Source organism: Rana temporaria, chromosome 4 (genome assembly GCF_905171775.1).
Source record: "Rana temporaria chromosome 4, aRanTem1.1, whole genome shotgun sequence".
Taxonomy (NCBI): domain Eukaryota; kingdom Metazoa; phylum Chordata; class Amphibia; order Anura; family Ranidae; genus Rana; species Rana temporaria.
The window spans coordinates 104533575-104556443 of NC_053492.1; positions in this window are offsets into that span (position 1 = coordinate 104533575).

The window sequence follows — 22869 nt, forward strand, 5'->3', positions numbered from 1 at the left end:
TATATTTCAGAGCTGGAGGTTTGTAAGTTACATAAGCCCCAATTTTGGTCTTTAGTATTGCCTGGGTTGCCCACATTGCATCTCTCCCCAATCATTTTTCTCTCTCATGTGGGATGCTGGGTTTGAGATGGGTTGCTCTTCCTCCGCCCTCCTGTGGCGAAGCCTTTTGTCGCATGGGGGTGGGTGGGGGGGTGGGGGTGGCCCCAGATTGTCCCAGTTAGGCTTGATGGGTATACCTCCCTGACTCGGGGTTTGCGGTTGCGTCCCGTGACGGTGCTTATATGTTAGCTCATCTCTGCATTTTCATGGACACATTTAACCCTGTACATATTCGTTTCTAAAAGTGTCCTGCGACGGGGTGCCTCCCAGTGCTAGTTGTTCTACTCCGTGCCGTTCTGGGGTGGCCCGCTACTGCTCAGTTTTACCGTATTTTTTATTACCTTCATACAAATCGTTTGCTGTGTTATTTCATATCAGACCTCTGTTCTGGTTTGAGTCAACCCCCCAACGGTGGTGTTGTGGTGGCCCCTGAGTTCCTTTTGAGGGCTCGGAGGTGCTATACACCCCGTACCGTTCCGATTTCCCTGGTTGCTTATTCTACGTGTGGGATACGGTCCTTTCACTTAATCTGTATTTTTTGTGCTTACACATAGTAGGCTTTTCTCGTCGCGGTTTTACGGACCGCTCATATCGTTTTTACTCCCTCTGGTATCTAGGCTGCTCCCATCTCCCCCCCTACCCTCTACACGGCACCTAAGCCCCCCTCCCCTTCCCTGCGAGATGACGGCTAATGATGTTACTAGGCCCCAGAGGCGAGGGACACCCACTCTCTATCGAAACTCAAACTGTACTCCTTTAATGCACGTGGTCTCAACACGCCAGAGAAACGTTCCCGCCTATTCCATTTGCTTTGGAAGGAGAAACCACACATAGCGCTCATCCAAGAAACCCATTTTAGATCTGACAACATCCCCAAATTCCACGACAGAAATTTTCCAATCGTACATCATGCTACCAACGACACTGCAAAATCAAAAGGGGTGTCTGTTTTAATCTCTAGGCACTGCCCTTTTCAAGTTTCAGATATACAAAGGGATCCACAGGGGCGATACATCTTTATCAAGGGCACACTACATGGTCGGACGTTCACGATAGCTAACATTTACGCCCCGAACTCACAACAGGTCCCCTTTTTCCGCACAATGCTCTACCAATTAACATCCTTCCAATTGGGCACATTGGTGGTGGGCGGTGATTTTAATGTCTCCCTCACACCATCCCTTGACACATCCTCCGGTTCCTCTTGTATGACCTATAGGGCCCTTCATGCTATAAAATCACAACTAGCTATGCTGACCCTTCATGACACGTGGCGTACGCTCCACCCAAATGTAAAGGACTACACATACTTTTCCCCCCTACACCAGAAGTACACTAGAATAGACCATTTTTTTCTGACACAGTCTGACCTTACTTCCCTTGTGGAGGCTACAATCGAACCAATGCTCATGTCGGATCATCACCCGATTACGGTGACCCTATTGCTCCCTTCACAGCGTGCCAAGTCCATGATATGGCGGCTGGACGATTCCATCTTACTTGACGCTAATCTCTCTAAATCTGTATCGGACACATTAACGACGTACTTCAATGAAAATGTTAGGGAGGACTCCTCCTCCACGCTGGTTGTGGGCGGCGCATAAATGTGTAGTCAGGGGAGAATTCATCTCTCTGATGGCTAAACGCAATAAAACTTCGAAAGGCCAGGATGTTTGAGTTGTCTAATCGGGTCCAAACACTCGAACGCACTCACAAACGCACATTAGCTACTCACACTCATGCAGACCTGTTGAAAGCCGGGAAGAACTTCTGGAAGAAATCAGCAGACCCTGAAACGTAAATATGCTCTATCTAGTAAACTTTTCTATGAGTTCGGCAATAGTCGGGGTAAACTCTTGGCTGCCGCTCTCCAGAAGAAAAGGTCGTCACATACTATCCACACTATCACCTCCCCGTTGGGAACCTCGCTCATGTCATCCGATGACATTGCGAACCAGTTCGTCAGGTACTTCTCCGAATTATATGCCCTCCCCACACCCACGACGTCGCCACCGGTCCCGGACAGGATAACACTTATACATGAATTTCTACACAACTACGGCTCCCCTCAGAACCCCCCTAGGGGACTTATCCCACCCTGGATGAGCCCATCTCAGCGCAAGAAGCGCTGTCGGCTCTCAAACAGCTTAAACCGGGGAAAAAGCCCGGGTCCAGATGGCCTCCCGGCCAGTTACTATAAACCTTTGCAGATATTCTGATTCCGAGATTTTTAGCAGCTTACAATGATCTCGTTACACCTAATCCACAACGCAAAGATCTGCTGGAAGCTCACATATCCTTGATACCCAAGCCCGGGAAAGATGTCACTTTAGTCTCCAATTATCGCCCCAATTTCGTTACTAACGTTGATGTGAAGTTATAGGCCAAAATTTTAGCTAACCGTTTATTGCCTCTTCTCCCTACAATTGTCTCCAACGATCAAGTTGGTTTTGTCCCCGGAAGGGAGGCCAGGGATAACACCACTAAAGCCCTGAATGTCCACCATTGGTTAACCTCTTCACGCACTAAAGGCTTTTTCCTCTCTCTGGACTCTGAGAAGGCGTTTGATAGAGTGGCCTGGGACTACATGGCGGCAGTCCTCAGCAAATTGGGTCTCCCACTCCGCTTCACGCAGATGATTATGGCCCTGTATTCAGTTCCCACTGCGCGGATTAGGGTCAACGGCCGACTATCAAACGCCTTCTCCATAAAAAACGGCACCAGGCAGGGATGCCCATTATCCCCCTTAATCTTCATCCTCACTATGGAACCACTCCTTCGCAAGCTTAGAGACAACCCCAATATACAAGGTATTGATATCCCCGGTAAACATTGTAAAATTGCTGCATATGCGGACGACATCCTACTATTTCTCTCAAACCCCATCACCACAATCCCAAACCTTCTCCTAGACTTCCAGTTGTTTCGTATCATCTCCAATCTTAAGATCAACTTTGGGAAGTCTCTCGCACTGACGTCTCCCTTCCTGCAGAAGTAGTCGCCTTGTGCAAGCAGAACTTCCCCTTTAGATGGGATGCGGAAAGTATCCGATACCTGGGAATTAATATCACGCCCAAACTAACTGACCTTTACACTGCTAACTTCATACCCACGTTGCGTACAATTAAGGAGGACTTACTTAAGTGGCAAAGGGAAACTTTTCCTGGTTTGGCAGGGCAGCCGTCCTTAAAATGAACATGCTCCCCCGAATCTTATACTTAATGCAAGCCATCCCGATTAAACTTCCCCCATCCTTTTTCTCTTCACTCAAAGGGATGTGCAGGACCTTTCTGTGGGCCGGACGCCCCCCTAGGCTGAGTTGGGACAAGCTTGTCCTTCCCAAACTGAAGGGAGGCATAGGCCTGCCTGATCCTGCCTTATACCACAAGGCTTGCCTACTCGTGCGACTAGTTGACTGGCACCTTCATGCAGACAACAAGGATTGGGTAGCCGTAGAGAACTCGTTTCTCGAATTTCCAATCTCTCACCTCCCATGGATAAGCACCCGTGCGATCCCTAAAGCATGCATAACCCATCCGTTGATTGGCCCCACCTTACTCACCTTTAAGGTCCTGTGCCGAACCCTTGGGGTAGTGCCGTCGCCCGGTCCTATGACCCCGATACTTCACAACCCAGACTTTCCAGCGGGTATCACACCGCAAACACTTCGATTAACCAACACCCCCTACTAGTGAGGGCTCATCAATTCTTTCATAACTCGGTGCTCTACACCCATTCGGAAATGATTGCGGCCTTCCCACAACTCACCATTCCTTTTTTCAAATTTCTACAACTTAGGCACTTTTTTAATTGCACTCCTGCGCCTTTGGATTGGTGTAGACCCCTTACCTCCTTGGAACAACTCTGCAACGCCCAAAGGCCCCAACGGCATTTGGTTTCGTCGCTCTATGCCTTGTTCGTGTCCCACGCCAAACCCCACAATGATGCCCGAACGCTCTGGGACAAAGAACTGTCGTCGGGGTTGTCGGACACCGATTGGGAGCGTGTGTGGGAAAATGTACATAAAGGGTCCGTTAACGTCTCGGCTCAAGAAAATCGGTTCAAGCTCTGTGCCAGGTGGTATCGGACCCCAGATAAACTTCATAAGATCTTCCCGACCGTCCCCCCGGAATGTTGGCGTTGTGGCTCAGCCACGGGCTCGCTCCTCCATATCTGGTGGGAATGCCCCCGCATACAACCATTCTGGAAAGAAGTACACGACCGCATTGTTAACATCACTACGCTTCCTGTTGATTACACTCCGGCCCAATACCTATTACATCACACTTCTCTGCCAAGATCCCAATACCATAAATCTCTTGCCCTACACCTCATAAATGCAGCTACCCAATGTATCCCATTACGTTGGAAAACCACAATGCCCCCGACACTGGAGGATTGGCATACTCGTGTCCGGAAAATTGTTGACATGGAAAAGCTCATTCATCAGACACACGACACCCATGATAAATTCAGACATACCTGGGCTTGCTGGATCCACTATATGGATTCTGTGAGTTCAGGTACTCAGCAGGTCCTCATTCCCTATCCCATTACCCCCTGAAAAGGGATTTACATATGGCCTGGTCTCTATCCTGTTATTACTGCTCCCCCCCCCTTTTTAGTCCCCTCTCCCCATATGGGGTAAACTTCCAGTGGCATGTAACAGGAAGAGGATTTTACTACATTTGAACCATTCTCACATCCCTATTCCATGGCGCCCTTTGCCCCCCCCCTCACAAAGTGTTCCCAGTAGGGGTGGGTGGGAGGGGGGTTGGGCCATGCTGGTTCCTGTTCACGTCATTGTCATCTCCTCCCTTGGTAGTAACGGGAAGGGGGGTTTGGTGCCCAAATTGTTTAGTACAAAAAAAAAAAAGAAAAATGAACATGTTTCCTGCTGTACCTTCCGAAGAAGAATGCATATATGCGATGTTGTACTCCAAGTTGCAATGGGCGATATAGTTTTAGCCTACTACGGTTTTTCTGTATCTGTACCTGATCATATGTCACTATTTTGTTCGGAGTGCTGTACACTGTCTATGCATAATTGTTTGCCTCCTAACAGTTCAATAAAAATTGTCAATAAAAAAAAAAAAAAATTAAAAAACACTCCTTATGGCAAGATGGCTGCACTAGTGTTGATAATTCCTGGATATCAGTGTTGGCAGTTCTGACCATGGAATTCAGTGCTGGTAGACCCTGAATATCAATGTTGGCACTTCTGACTCTGAATTTCTGTGTTGGTAGACATTGGATATGAGCATTAGCAATTTCCACTGTGGATTTCAGTGTTGGCAGCTTTCACTCCGGATTTCGATGTTTTAAGTTCTCACCCTGTATTTCAGTGTCTGTATTTCTGATACTGGACAAGCACTGTAAAACAATGTCCTTGTCTTTTATACATAATCCCTGATGTCTTCATTTTCATTCATCTTGCTTTTGCTTTCTTGGAAAGAAAGACATATGATCACGCCTGTAGAAGCCATCCTCTGGTTAGCCATAATGACGCAAATATTGCATGGCAACACCTGACTTCACACACTGGACTTTTCTACAAGAATAATTTAATCTAAGCCTCATTACTTTAGAACTGAGTAAAACAACCTTGAGCCTGAAGATCTCTTATCGAATAATGAAGCACTGCGCACTTAGTATTGTCTGGACATATCCTAATGATTCAGGTTTATTACACTCCACTAATAAGCCTATTTCACATTACCAAGGCAACCAAAAGCTTTCAAAGATGATTCACCACATTGAACAATGTAGAACTGATATACTGAGAAAATGACTCATATTTTCCTATTTCCTGGTCCAGTATGATCCTGGATTAACCATTTGCTGCCAAATGTTAATCTGCAAAGTGTATCAATAATAACAAATAGCTAACGGGCTTCATGCACACTGGACATTATAAAAACGCCAGTTTTGCAGCGTTTTTGCAGTAGCGTTTTTCAGTGTTTTTTATCTGTTACATTTTTTAGCTTTTTTTTTTTAGCAAAACTATACTCCCACAAAAGTTCACTAAGGTTCTCTAACAAACCTCAGAGGGCTTCACAGGACAGCTGTATTTATACTGAGATTTAATTACACACAGGTGGACTCTATTTACTAATTGGGTGACTTCTGAATGCAATTGTTTCCACTTGATTTTAGTTAGGGGTATCAGACCCAGAAAGCAAGCAATTGTGCTACAAGTTTGAATATAACTTGCTAAGCTATTGCTAGACTTGCAAGGCTTCACAAATTTGTTGCACAATCGTAGCAAGTCTGTATTGCATGACTCCTGATGAACTTTCTTTGCAAACATTCTGCAAGTCTGGTTCAGTTATGATGTGCAATAGTCATCCCACCAAAGGGGGTCACTGTGGCTGAATTTTCATGCTGTAGACATGCAGAGCTCTTGCTGTAGACTCACCACTGCAACTTTACACTTGCTAGAGACTTGCCATGCAAATTTGCTACGAATTGGAAAAGTGTCAACTAGAACGTGCTCTGCAAGTGTTCATCTTGCCAGTGAAAATGTGCAGCAAGTTAACAGGCTTATAATTCAGCACTGCTACAAATTCGTGGCAAGTTATCCTTGCTATCTGGGGAGTAAAGGGGGCTGAATACAAATGCATGCCACACTTTTCAGATATTTATTTGTAAAGAATTTTGAAAAACAATTATCTTTTTTCTACCACTTCACAATTATGTGCCACTTTGTGTCGGTCTATTACATAAAATCCCAATAAAATACATTTGTGGAAAATTTCAAGGGGTTTGAATACTTTTTCAAGGCACTGTATATGCTTATGGTTAATATCATATGCTATCTGCAGTAGTTCTTCCACTCCCAATTACTTTGTTTAGATTACTGATTACAGCGGTGATCCACCCCCCCCCCCCCCCTCCAAAAACACACTGTAGCTACTGACTTTTAATATTAGGACACTAACCTGTCCTGGAATCTAGCTATGTCAGCACCCCAGCCGATGTTACTATCGGCTGTTGGGTGCTGCCACCGCCATTGCCGGTAAGGGACCCCGGCAGTGAAGCCTTGGGGCTTCACAGCCGGGTCCCTACTGTGCAGGCCTACTACTGCCATCCCTACTAATGTGAAGCACGCTCTCTTACTGGTCTGGCAGCAGATGGAGAGGAAAGGGAGCAGGAGGGGGGGCTGGACTTCTGACGTACCTCGCTGTGGCGGGTTCTGATGAAAGTGGGGACAGGGTACCTGTCAAAAAAAAGGTACCTACTCCCCCCTCCCTCCAAAAGATGCCAAATGTGACAACGGAGGGGGGAGGAATTAGATAAGCGGAAGTTCCACTTTTGGGTGGAACTCTGCTTTAATTTACCAGGAAGGTAATCCCCTCTTCTCACAGAGGCCCTATCCTGGGTGGAGGCAATACCAACTTTATTATCAATCCCACTCTTCCACTAAGCGAAGGTTTTGGTTCTCTTATTTTTTTTCTGGTTCTCTTATTTGCATACAGGTATTGTGCAATATCCTGTTTGGGAAGGACCATTTCTTATAAACCTCTTCCAACCAAAAGAGGGCTATATACATATTGTGTGATATACATATTGTGTGATATCCAATGGTTGCCACTGCACACATATCAGAGATAAAAAATGGGCCAAGGTGCGCAGCAAAGACTGTAGTGCATATAATCCAAAAGATAGAGCGCCATTCAAGAGTCTTGAAAGATGAATAAACAATGAAGGTTTTATTTCAATGTTTTGATGAGGCACAAGCTTTCCTGAGGAAGACAAGCTTGTGTCAAGTCAAAATGTCAAAATAAAACCTTCATTGTGCATTCACCTTTCAAGATCCGTGAGTGCCACTCTTTCTTTTATATATTGTGTGACAAAAGAAATTTAAACTGTGATATTTTCATTCTATAGGTACTCTTCTTTCAGAAAATATATAGTTTTGAATTATTTTTTAAACTTTTAATAATGGGCATTAAACACGTGTGTGAAAAATGGAAAAAAAAATGTGTCTGGTAGTGAAAAAGTTAAATGCAGAAGCTAAGCTCCAGCTTGACACAAACCCGATCCATCCATCATTGTCATTGTTGGTATGTAATGTAAAGATGTGGATTTTGAATCGTTGCATTGCTTCCTTAGTGTACATGACAGCAATCAGTAGAAGGAACACAAAGCAAAGTAAAAACCTTGTATTGTGCTTCTAGCAGGCCCCATCTGTTCACCTTGCCCCATGCTTAGGAATAACCTTGTGTAACCACCTCCTTTCCTACGTCAGCAACAAGGGGTCCCAGAAAGAATGGAACCCTTGTCAAATACCCTCCCAGCCCCGCTATAATCTTGGTCCAGAACAGCAAACTCTTTTTGTGTCCCTAGCCTCCATATGCATTTTTATTATGTATGTAGCGCTACCCCCGCAGGAGCCGCTGGATAGAATAGGGATGGTGTGTTACCTTCTGTGATGCGTCTAGGGGTATGATAATAATGATGATGATGAGAGCAGTAATAGAATGTCCAAACAGCAGGGTGTCGTTTTCTGTGCTTTTATTCTTGCCCAACACAGTAAACAATGAATTTGAGGTAAATAGAGAAAGATGGGTGAAGAGGAGAAGTTGCAGATTCAGGCTTGGATAGAACAGAAGCAGTCCTGCTTCAAATAACACTCTCACTTTCGTCGCCCCTCAGCCGAGGGGATTATAGTGTACCTGGACAGGCCTTTCACACTGACCTGGCAGCCAGGGTATCACTCGGAACCTTGAGAAGGAACAAGTCTCTGCCACAGACTTGGCTGAAATGAGGATAGAAGCGGAACCTCTGCCACAGGCCCTTTTCTCTGGAACGTAGATAATAAAGCAAATCCTTCTCAGTAATGTAATTTGCCTGAATCTCCCTCAGGTAGTCTCTCAAATGGTCACTGACTGACAGGTTGCCATACAAACAAACTGTCAATGTCCGGTCACCTCGATCCCCGATGGATTGTCTAGGCCCTGTTGGATCGCCTGCCTCCGGGCTCTCCTCAGACTGACTCCCCACCGAACAGCACAACTCGCTTGGGATCTTCCTCACAGAAATTGGGGACCCAGTCAATCACTGGGGCCCCTTTGCAGCTTCAGTTGCTCCGGGCCATCATGGTCCGGGAACCAAGGACACCACATAGCACGTGTGCCCCGGCCTGGTAGGCCATATCGCCGGGGCCCGTGATGTGCGCACACCCTGAAGGTGGGTGCCGCACCCGGAACCAAACACCAGAAGACAAACCCCACAAAAATGGCGTCCGCCCTAGAAGTACCCTCCCCCAGCATGCACCGTGAGGGAAAACCCCTCCTGACTGGCTGCTGGCAAGAGGCGCCTCGGACTGAACTCCACTGCTGCCACCTGTCGCCCAGAGATGGAAAAGTATCTCTGGAACACAGAATGAACTGGCAGTACAGCCCAGCTAGATTAGAGGCCTAATTTACATGAATTAGCTGGATGAGAGTAAACTAACTCTCTCATCCCCCTCAAAATTTAAGATAGCACCTGGACTGAAAGTACACAGGCGCTACATGTACAATGCTATTTGTTATTTTAAAGACAATCATGCATGACATGCTTTTGAAGATTGTTCCAGAAACACCATGTATTGAAAAGGTTATTAAGCACAAATTTGTTTAGCTAGTACAGATTCCTTACATTCCTTACTTGTTGGCAATGATACTAAGTCTGACCTTCTGCACAAACACTTTACAATGTAAATTCACCACCCTACAGTCATTGTATACACAAGAAAACAGTTTACTCGTATGTAAGGTTTTCCACAATGTTTTAAAAAAACTTGAAATACCCAAAAGAGTCAAGTTCAAATTACTGTCAGAGCAACACTTCTATAGAATATTGTGTCACCTTGTGAGCTATCTAGACATAAAATATGTGCCGTCTAAAAGTGATTTCACATTCTTTTAAATGGATTGATTTAACTTGACAGTTGGAATGTTAAGGATTTCAATAGAATTATTTCATTTTTCAGGACACTAAGTGAAATCTAGTTATTAAATACATAATGAGTGACAAAAAGAAGTTACTGTACTTAAACCAGATGATAATTGCCACATGACTGGAACTAAAAGTACCGCTTCTGAGGAGCACACATAGTACACGTGGAGATGACAAAAGGAAGTACAAGCCACCAGAAACCTGAGCTGAATCACATGCAACTTTTACATACACTTAAACTATACAGTTACAACCTCACTGCTTATACAGCATACATCCCAACCTTAAACTTGAGAAAAAAAGAACACATTGATTTAGAGAGAAAATACGATCTACTCAGTTTACCACAGTCAGGCCCCGTACACACGACCGAGTTTCTCGGCAAGATCTTCAGCCAGAAACTCGATGGGAGACGTATTCTGCCGAGAAACCCGGTCGTGTGTACACTTTTGGCCGAGGAAACCGACGAGGATCTCGTCGGGCCAAATAGAGAACATGTTCTCTATTTCCTTGTTAGTCAATGAGGAAACTTGGCTCGCCGAGATACACCTGACGAAATATCCGATGAAAAGCTTCTGTCTGACATTTTCCGTTGGAAATTCCGCTCGTGTGTACAAGGCATAAGGATAATATCACTTAATTATGGAGTGAGGGTAAATGTCTGTATACAGTATATATATATATATATATATATATATATATATATATATATATTGTGAGGGTGGGACTCTGTGCTATGTGAAAGATTGCTGGTTTATGCCTCATTTTGGAGAGAAAGACACAGTAATTGCACAGCGGTGTCTTGGGCTTTTTAAGTCTCACTCTGGCATGGCTCAGGGCCCCACCCCACAGACAGGAAGTCTGTTCCTGGGAATGAGGTGGATTGCCAAATCCCTCTGAGAGGAGTCAGAGGCTGTATGCATGTCTGCAGGAGTTAGATGTCATTAATGATTGAGCAGCAAGATGCTGACAGGAGTAAGCTAGGTGTGTGCTTAACTCTAGAAAACTGTTTGTTCTGAGGAACAGAAACTTAGGCCTAGGCTAAAGGCCTGAAACAGCCGGATGGCAAGTATGAAAGCCAGGAAGCTAAACTGTTGAGTTGGCAAGATACAGGAATGGTGGAACCCCCCTGCGAGGGCTGCTAATGTATTTGTGAACTTTTGTGCTTTTAAATAAAAGTGAGCTACCGGGCCCTTAAAAACTCAGTTCTGGACTGCCGTACTCACTGGAAAACGCATCTATCGCTGGAGTCTAATAACCCCAATCCTACATTTTATATATATATATATATATATATATATATATATATATAGAGAGAGAGAGAGAGAGAGAGAGAGAGAGAGAGAGAGAGAGAGAATATATGTGTGTGTGTGTATACAGTATCTCACAAAAGTGAGTATACCCCTAAGTGAAAATGTCCAAATTGGGCCCAATTAGCCATTTTCCCTCCCTGGTGTCATGTGACTCATTAGTGTTACAAGGTGTGTTAAATTTGGAGTTATCGCTCTCACTCTCTCATACTGGTCACTGGAAGTTCAACATGGCATTTCATGGCAAAGAACTCTCTGAGGATCTGAAAAAAAGAATTGTTGCTCTACAGAAAGATGGCCTAGGCTATTTGATTGCCAAGACCCTGAAACTGAGCTGCAGCACAGTGACCAAGACCATACAGCTGTTTGACAGGACAGGTTCCACTCAGAACAGGGCTTCGCCATGGTCAACCAAAGAAGTTGAATGCACGTGCTCCGAGTCATATCCAAAGGTTGTCTTTGGGAAATAGACGTATGAGTGCTGCCAGCATTGCTGCAGAGGTTAAAGGGGTGGGGGGTCAGCCTGTGAGGCCCCGTACACACGGTCAGACAAAACAGATGAGAATGGACCGAGGTTCAGTTTCATTGGTCCAAACCGACGGTGTGTATAGCCCATCGGTCTGTTTTCCTTCGGTCCAAAATTTTAAAACATGCTTCAAAACCAAACCGATGGACCGCTGCCCAATCGGACCAAACCGATGGTTAGTACAGAAAAGCATCGGTTCAAAACCCGCGCATGCTCAGAATCAAGTCGACGCATGCTTGGAAGCATTGAATTTAGTTTTATTCAGCACGTTGTGTGTTTGACGTCACCGCGTTCTGACCCGATCGGTTTTTGGAACGATGGTGTGTACGCATCATCAGACCATCAGGCCACTTCAGCGGTGAACCGATGAAAACGGTCCGTCGGACCATTCGTGTGTACGGGGCCTCAGTGTTCAGACCATATGCCACACACTGCATCAAATTGGTCTACATGGCTGTTGTCCCAGAAGGAAGCCTCTTCTAAAGATGATGCACAAGAAAGCCTGAAAAAAGTTTTGTTTTGTTTTTTCAGCAAAACACAAGACATATACGAGAATCGACTATATTTTTCTATCTCAGAATGTATTGTATTTACGGGAGGCCTCAATAGGTTCATTTACACTTTCAGATCATGCACCAACTAATTGTATTATAGAATGGGGGGAGACAGGTTCGCGGGAATGGAACTGGAAGATCAATGAGACACTTTTGAAAGACCCAGAATATGAGAATCGGATAGCTCAGGAATTGGAATCCTTCTTTATAATTAATGATTCAGAAGAAACAACTCCATTATGCAGATAGGAGGCACACAAATGTTATATGAGAGGAATTCTTATATCTTTAGGAGCACATAGAAAACGCTCTCTGAACGCTAAGTTAGACAGCCTGCTGGGAAAGATCCGCTCTCTTGAGACAGCGCATAAGAAATCACAGATGCAGCAGACTGAGGAAAAGCTGGTGTGTTTGCAAGATAAACTAAATTTACTATTGATGGACAAAGCAAAAGCCAAATTAAGTCGATGTAGGCGGGCTTACTATGAATTTGGAAATAAGCCTAGCAGGATGCTGGCAAACGCGCTCAGAGAGACGAGAGAACGGAATTATATTGAACGAATTAAAACGCAAGGAGATACTTTAGATAGATCCTCACAGTTAATTGCAAAGGCATTCAGAGATTACTATATTAGCCTACAGTTGTATTCAAAATTATTCAACCCCCACTGAAATTGATTGTTTTGGCCAGTTTGACATTGATTTTGATCATTCAGTCATCCTGCTTACAATTAAATCAAAGAGGCACGTGTAGGTCAGACAAATATAACATAACATTTATAAGGAAATAACCACAAATGTCTTTTCTGTGCTCACATCATTATCAGTTTTATTCAACCCCCAAGTGACATTCAATCTTAGTACTTAGTACAACATCCTTTTACAGTTATAACAGCTTTTAAACGTGAAGCATAGCTTGACACAAGTGTCTTGCAGCGATCTACGGGTATCTTCGCCCATTCGTCATGGGCAAAATCCTCCAGTTCAGTCACATTCTTAGGCTTGCGCACTGCAACTGCTTTCTTTAAGTCCCACCAGAGGTTCTCAATCGGATTTAAGTCTGGTGACTGCGATGGCCACTCCAAAATGTTCCAGCCTTTAATCTGCAACCATGCTCTAGTGGACTTGGAGGTATGCTTGGGATCATTGTCCTGTTGAAAGGTCCAACGTCTCCCAAGCCTCAGGTTTGTGACGGACTGCATCACATTGTCATCCAATATCTCCTGGTACTGAAGAGAATTCATGGTACCTTGCACACGCTGAAGCTTCCCTGTACCTGCAGAAGCAAAACAGCCCCAAAGCATGATTGACCCCCCGCCATGCTTCACAGTAGGCAAGGTGTTCTTTTCATCATAGGCCTTGTTCTTCCTCCTCCAAACATAGCGTTGATCCATGGGCCCAAACAGTTCTAATTTTGCTTCATCAGTCCACAGAACACAATCCCAAAACTTCTGTGGTTTGTCCACATGACTTTTGGCATACTGCAGTCGACTCTTCTTATTCTTTGGAGACAGCAAGGGGGTGCGCCTGGGAATTCTGGCATGGAGGCCTTCATTACGCAGTGTGCGCCGTATTGTCTGAGCAGAAACTTCAGTATCCACATCTGACAAATCTTTTCTCAGTTCCTCAGCAGTCACACGGGGACTTTTCTCCACTCTACGCTTCAGGTAGCGCACAGCAGTCAAAGTCAGCATCTTCTTTCTGCCACGACCAGGTAGCGTTTCAACAGTGCCCTTTGCCTTGAATTTGCGAATGATGCTTCCTATGGTGTCTCTTGGTATGTTTAACATCTTTGCAATCTTCTTATAGCCATTGCCCTTCCTGTGAAGAGTAATCACCTCTTCTCTTGTCTTCCTGAACCATTCTCTTGACTTCACCATGTTTGTAACTACACCAGTAAATGTCTAGAAGGAGCTGAGTATCACAGTCATTTTAAAGCTGCCTAATTGGTGCTTATTAGGCTTTATTGCTGCTCCCTGACATCCACAGGTGTTTTCAATACCTGATTGAAAACACTTTAATGAACCTCTGTTCTTCAGAGTGGTAGTCTTTAAGGGGTTGAATAATTGTGTAAATGAAGAATTCACAAAATAAACATTTACTACTGTATTACAAAACCAATTGATGTCATTTTAGTTGCATATGGTTCTTTAAGAAGTCCTTGTAGGATTTCATTCTGAATACAATTACAAATGTACACTAAATTCCCTAAAACCCTTTACAGCATTGGGGGGTTGAATAATTTTGAACAAAACTGTATATCAGTTAGAGAGTCAATCACCTACGTCAGGGATTTCCAGTAGAGGAGAGAGGTCAAAGGAATATATACTGGCCTCAGGAATGCTTAGGTTGCCTGAAGAAGGTGCAGGGAATATAGATGGCCCAATTACAATAGAGGAATTCCTAGAGGCCCTTAAATCATTGAAACCGGGTAAGGCCCCCGGGCCTGATGGATATACGTTACTTTATTACAAGACCTTTTTGGAAAAATTGGCACCAAAATTCATAGCAGCCTTCAATTCAATACGAGATGGGCAAAGGATGCCCGCAGAAACATTAATGGCCCATATAACAGTAATCCCTAAGGAAGGAAAAGATTCTGCTCAATGTTCTAGTTATCGTCCAATCTCATTGTTAAATGTTGACCTGAAGATTCTGATGAAAATACTCACTAACAGATTACTGATTTATATCCCCTCTTTAATACACCCGGACCAAGTAGGGTTTACCCCTGGTAGAGAGGATAGAGAAAATACGCAAAGGGTCTTAAGTGCCATATATCTATCCCAATATCATCAAAATCCATTAGTGCTCATATCGGCAGATGCAGAAAAAGCTTTCGATAGGGTAGACTGAGGATTCCTGAGAGCCACGCTACAACATATAGGATTGGGAAGGGGGATGCAGAACTGGATCACAAGTTTATTCTCTTGTCCTACGGCAAGGGTGAAGATAAACAATACAATGTCCGAACCCTTCTCTATAGGGAATGGAACATGGCAAGGATGCCCACTCTCCCCGATTATTTTTATCCACACTCTCAACCCAGATATCAGAGGCATCTTAATAAAGGGAGATGAATATATAGTAGTCGCATATGTGGATGATTTGTTATTTTCAATAACTTCTCCAGTTATATCTCTACCATCCCTTCTATCGGAATTACGAGTATATGGGGACCTGTCCAACTTTAAGGTGAATTACAGTAAGTCAGAGGCGATGGGCGTGGAGGTGAATCCCCCCTTGCAACATCAGTTAGCGGCACATTTTTAAATAGAGTCTTTGAATTGAACTTCGCATCATTGATAAGACCGATTAAACTAGATTTTCAACGGTTGGATAAGGACATCTTTACGTGGTAGAATTAATATCATAAAAATGAACGTAACGCCAAGATTGCTTTACTTGTTCCAAACTTTACCTATAAAACTTCCCTTAGGGTTTCTGAGAGATCTGAGATCTAGATTTTCGAAGTTTATTTGGGGAGGAAAATCTGCGAGAGTACGTAGGACATATTTAGCCAGATTCAGGTAGAGATATGACGGCGTATCAGTAGATACGCCGTCGTAACTCCGAATCTGTGCCATCGTATATTTAAGCGTATTCTCAAACTGAGATACGCTTAAATGTTGCTAAGATACGAGCGGCGTAAGTCTTCCTACACCGTCGTATCTTAGCTGTCTATTTACGCTGGCCACTAGGGGCGTGTACGCTGATTTACGCCTAGAATATGTAAATCAGCGAGATACGCCTATTCACGAACGTACGCACGGCTGTCACAGTAAAGATACGCCGTTTACGTAAGGCGTTTTCAGGCGTAAAGATAAACCACCAAAAAGATGACGCAGCCAATGTTAAGTATGGACGTCGGAACCGCGCCAAATTTTTCAATTTTTACGTCGTTTGCATAAGTCGTCCGTGAATGGGGCTGGGCGTAATTTACATTCACGTCGAAACCAATGAGTCTTTGTGGCGTAATTTGGAGCATGCGCACTGGAATACGTCCACGAACGGCGCATGCGCCGTTCGTTCAAAACGTCATTTACGTGGAGTCATGCTTTATTTACATAAAACAATTTGAATTAGGCGCGCTTACGCCGGCACATTTACGCCACGCCGCCGTAACTTAGGACGCAAGTGCTTTGTGAAGCACTTGCCTCTCTAACTTGCGGCGGTGTAACGTAAATTACATACGCTACGCCCGCATAACTTTAAGCAGCCGTACGTGAATCTGGCTAATTGACTTTACCGAAAGAGAGAGGAGGAGTAGGATTTCCAGATCCGATGGGCTATTACGATGCTTCACATTTAGCACGGGTAGTGGAATGGTGTGCACATCAGAAGGATAAGCCATGGGTACACATGGAACAAGCAATGACTTATATTCCCCTGGAAGGAATGGCATGGCTTTCGGATGTAGATATACCACAGGGTGTGAGAAAGCATTCCACGATAGGTGCCACTCTCCGAACTATTAAAAGGATATTTAAGAAAACTAAGATGTCGACACATCTAAGCCCTATGATTCCGGGCCTGGGTACACCGAGTTTCGAGCCAGGTTTAACAGATCAATATTTCAAGAACCTAAAGCGACAGGGAATTAGTAGGCTAATATATTTCTCGATAGACCAACATGTGATGACTAATGGGGAGATCGAACATGCGTTTCGGGAGGGATCTAGATCCATGTGAGACAAATTCAGCTAAAAGCTTTCATTCGATCAATGAAATTGCGAACGGAAGCGATACGTATACCATCTAAGTTTTAGGAGATATGTTTAAAGGGAGAACCATTGAGACATGCATTGTTATGTATGTATGCTTTACTGACTGAGTCAGAAGCCAGAAGCGTGGGAAAGGGATTTGGGGATCACATTCTCTGAGGCACAGAAAACTAAGATCTTTACGTTTACGCATAAGGCGTCAATGGCCACTAGATATCAGGAGGGGGGATACAAAATCTTGACTAGGCGGTACAGAACCCCAGTATTATGAAATCGGATATTCCCACAATCATGAAATCTGTGCTGGTGTTGCCAGAGAGTGGAGGGCACCATGATACACATATTTTGGGGATGTCCAAAATTGAAAGAATTCCAAAAAGAAGGGAAACCTCTAGGGTTAAGATTATGTAGGCAACAATAATAAATCAAAAATTATAAAAAAATATGTTTATTATACAAATATATGAAAAATAATTATACAATACAAATGGTATAAAACATGAAAGCAGGAAAAATGAATGACAAAAGATATAATGCCACAATTCTAATTTCTCCAAGGAGGAGACAGATGGCTCACCCAACGCGTTTCAAACAACAATTAAGATTCGTTCTTCTTCAGGGATATCAAATCTTATATCTTTTATCTATAACAAATCAAAAAAATAATTTTTAATTTTAAACAATATCAGAAAAAATTCCAGCCTTCACACCACATCCGGTGTGAATGGTTAGAAAGAAAACTCTATTTGCAGCGCTATTCCAGACTCCCCATTACGGTCTGTTTCCATATGTCACAAGAAGGCACTAAAACCTATCCCATCAGAGACTAGGATTATTATCCAATGAAGATGGCGTCTTTTGAAGAGATCTAATCAAAAGACCCCATCTTCATTGGATAATAATCCTAGTCTCTGATGGGATAGGTTTTGCTGCCTTCTTGTGACATATGGAAACAGACCGTAATGGGGAGTCTGGAATAGCGCTGCGATTTCTTGGGAAATGCATACATCTGCAGGGGATTCAATGAAGTGAGTTTTCTTTCTAACCATTCACACTGGATGTGGTGTGAAGGCTGGATTTTTTTCTGATATTGTTTAAAATTAAAAATTATTTTTTTGATTTGTTATAGATAAAATATATAATTTGATATCCCTGAAGAACGAATCTTAATTGTGGTTTGAAACGTGTTGGGTGAGCCATCTTTCAACTGTCTCCTCCTTGGAGAATTTAGAATTGTGGCATTATATCTTTTGTCATTCATTTTTCCTGCTTTAATGTTTTTATACCATTTGTATTGTATAATTATTTTTCCTATATTTGTATAATAAACATCTTTTTTTATATTTTTTGATTTATTATTGTTGCCTACATAATCCCAACCCTAGAGGTTACCCTTCTTTTTGTAATCATTGAGGGATGATGGCAACTTCATGTCCCCTTGCATGAGCTGATCTATTTACACGAATTGAAAGAATTCTGGAACATGGTTTCAGAAATAGTCAATGAAATCACCGTGGTGACTCTTGGAGAAAACCCGTCAGCATTTTTGCTGCATGGCATTCCATTATCTACTGAAAAATATAAAAACTCCCTGTTAAGACATTTGCTTACGGCAGCAAAGACCTGTATCCCAATCCTTTGGAAGAGCATGGTATCTCCAACAAGATTACAATGGTTAAGCAGAGTAAAGCCTCGTACACACAATCGGACCTCAAACAAACTTTCCCTTGGATTTTTGTCTGAAGGGAGTTGTCCGGTCACACCCATAGCATACACACGCTCTGACTTTTTCGGCAACAAACACGAACGTAGTGATGTTTCAACGTACTGACGAGAGTTTAAAAGAGGAAGTTCAATTCTCCGGCGTCACCCTTTGGGCTCCTTCTGCTAATCGAGAGTTAGTAGAGGTTTTGTCTGCGTGCATTCGCGATTTTCAGTTTCGTGCAATTTTGTTATTTTCTGAACGTCCGTTCGTCAAGCAGACATGTTGCGCAATGGGGTTGTGCTAACTTGACCCACAAAAAAATATAGAAATATGTTTGATTCATATAACCAAAATACACTAATCCAAAGTAAAGACAATTGTTTTTACTCCGTCAGTATCACCAGCAAAGCAGCTTTTAGTATTATCACATTACAAAGAAGAAGAGAATGTGCGCTGCTTTTCTTGATTTCAGAACTTCCCGTGTCACGAATGTGCTCTTTCAAATACGAACGCTAGTTTTACCAGACAGACCGATTCCGGCTGGTCTTTGCTTCTGAGCATGCGCGTTTGTACTTTGTACAAAAGTCCGATTGCTTGCTGTACACACGGTCGGACTAGGCACCATCGGACTCTTGTTGACGTAAAGTTTGTCCGTTTTTAGACCAAACTTTTTGTCCGATGAAACCCGAAAAAGTTTGTCCGATGGAACGTACACACGGTCGGACTATTTTGAAAATGTGCTCATTTTGAAGTTTGTTAACAAAAAGTCAGACCGTGTGTATGGCCTTAACAGAGATTCAACAGATGGAAAATCTTACTATCGGGCCGAGGAAACAGGAGGAGAAATATCGGAAGGTGTGGACTCCATATATCATATATAGGGAACAAAATCCTTAGTAAGCAGTAACAACAATTTTGGCAGTGTTTATGGGGGAGGGGCTGGGCAACTTTTTTTTTTTTCTTCTTCTTCTTCTTCCCTCTCTCTCCCTCTTGTGTTTTTTTTTGGTTGTTTTTCTTGTTTCTTCTCTTTAAATTGTATGGGTTAGGTGGGAGGATAAACAGGATTTTTCCTTGGTTAAGGTAAAGGTAGTAAGGGTAGAAATGGTATGGTTATACAGTAAGTGTAAATGGTGAGCAAACATAATACAGCAGGACCTCTACAGATGTGGACAACAACTGTGTTTGCTAAATAGAGATTTTTAGTAAATTAGAGGATGTGGTTTATGGATGTATTTGTGTATAATGCTGTATTTATATCATTGTGGGAAAAAAAAACATAAAATAAAGAATTTATAAAAAAAAACAAAAAAACTGTTTGTTGAAGACAAGCAGACTAAGGACATGGATTACTGGAACCGTGTCCTGTGGTCTCATGAGACCAAGATAAACTTATTTGGTTCAGATGGTGGCAAGCGTGTGTGGTGGCAATCAGGTGAGGAGTACAAAGACAAGTGTGTCTTGCCTACAGTCAAGCATGGTGGTGGAAGTGTCGTGGTCTGGGGCTGCATGAGTGCTGCCGGCACTGGGGAGCTACAGTTCATTGAGTGAACCATGAATGCCAACATTTACTGTGACATACTGAAGCAGAGCATGATCCCCTCCCATCAGAGACTTGGCCGCAGGGCAGTATTCCAACATCATAATGACCCCAAACAAACCTTCCAAAGCGACCACTGCTTTGCTAAAGAAGCTGAAGATAAAGGTGATGGACTGGCCAAGCATGTCTCCAGACCTAAACCCTATTGAGCATCTGTGGGGCATCCTAAAACGGAAGGTGGAGGAGCACAAGGTCTCTAACATCCACCAGCTCCATGATGTTGTCATGGAGAAGTGGAAGAGGAATCCAGTGGCATCCTGTGAAGCTCTGGTGAACTCCATGCCCAAGAGGGTTAAGGCAGTGCTGGAAAATAATGGTGGCCACACAATGTATTGACACTTTGGGCCCAATTTGGACATTTTCACTTAGGTGTGTACTCACTTTTGTTGCCAGCGGTTTAGACATCGTGTTGAGTTATTTTGAGGGGGCAGCAAATTTACACTGTTATACAAGCTGTACACTCACTACTTTACATTGTAGCAAAGTGTATTTTCTTCAGTGTTGTCACATGAAAAGAAATAATAAAATATTTACAAAAATGTGAGGGGTGTACTCAATTTTGTGAGATATTGTATATATATATATATATATATATATATATATATATATATACACATATATACACCTTCTCATTATTTTAAGTAAAACTGGAGACAGGTGTACCTTGTTATATATAGGATAGAGTGCAAGTTTACCTTGGAGTTCATCTGGTTATGTCTGTCAATGTCTCTCAGTCTCTTTCTGCACAGTAATTAAACTTACTGTAAATGTAAGTCAGTTTGTCTTCATCTTTAATTGCTTGAGGTTTGCATTACCCATCAGTCACTATGCATATTTCAGACTCTGTTTATTATTGTATGTGTCTCCGTTCATTATTATGTCACTGCGCATCCATCAAAGTCTTGTTAGTTTCATCAATCTGTAATAGTCTGTGTCCTTTAAGGAATCTTTGAGGCAAGGATAGGCTCCATTACTTAATATTTCTTGGCTCTAATGCTACCCGAGTCCCTGACCTAGAACAAGTATGGAGGTCATGATTTCTGATTTCACTTGCTACATGCTTGTTTTAGGCAAGTGGCTCGGAATGTAATAAGACTAGAAACAGCCAGGTAACTAGATTGGGAAAATTATCCCACATATTTTTCTTAGTGCAGGTTTCCTTGTTTTTGTTTAGGTGTGTTATATGAAACAGTATACCACCAGCTATAAATCTTTAAGAATGGTAACATTCACATTGGAGTTATTTATAAATGTTTTTAACGTGTACCTTATCCCATTCCACTGTACTTTTAAGTGTACTCTAATATCTTTAATCAGTGGGTACATTATCCAATAGACGACGGAGGTTTTATTTTGTCAACTTATGCCACGTACACACAACCGTTTTTCATGACGAGAAAAATGCCATTTTTTAAATTGGTCATTAAAAACGACCATGTGTAGGCTCCAGAGTATTTTTCTCGATGGTGAAAAATGGGCATTAAAAATTTAGAACATGCTCTATTTTTTCTCGTCATTTTGCCAATACAACAAGACAATATTAACAATGTACACTTTGTTAGTACAGCTTAGTGATAAGCTAGCAGCGCTGGGTCCAAGGGAGAATGTAGGAGCGGCAAGGATGTGGAATTCCCTTCCACAAGCGGTGGTTTCAGGGGGGGATCATGAATAGTTTAAAAAAACTATTAGGTAAGCACCTGAACAACCACAACATACAGGGATAAACAATGTAATACTAACATATAACCACACATAGGTTGGACCTGATGGACTTGTGTCTTTTTTCAACCTCACCAACTATGTACCTATAAAATAGATAACATTTACAAACTTTGATGATAGCAAGAGTATCAGATCATTTCCCTAATCAGCTGTAGCTCCACATGGCTTATATATCAAAGTGAGTGCCCCTCTGGGTTGTTGGATTATTGGAAAAACAAAAAGAGATTAAGAATAGTGGAGCATGTTTGTTCTGAATTGTAAAAAGTTACGTACCTTCCTGAATTCCTGTGAATTATATATTTCCCTGTTACCCCGAACATTTGCATCAGAGGACATCAAGGTGGGGTTTATTATCACGGTACACGTTCCACAATTCAACCAGTAATATGTGACAATGCATATGCAGAATTTTGGTCAACAACTACCACTGTTAAAACACACTGACATTTTTCACACATCTTTAATTTTCAAATAGTTTATACACATTTTTAATAACTGCCTTATAGGAACTGAATACATTTGTGAGCAAATATGGTGGATTAAATGTTTAATTTCTTCCTTTCTCACCCTTTTTTTTAGGTTTGGCAGATCCAGGAACTCAGTTTCACAATATACAATGCCTTGAAAAAATATTCATACCCCTTGAAATTTTCCACATTTTGTCATTTTACAACTTGCTTCTGGGCA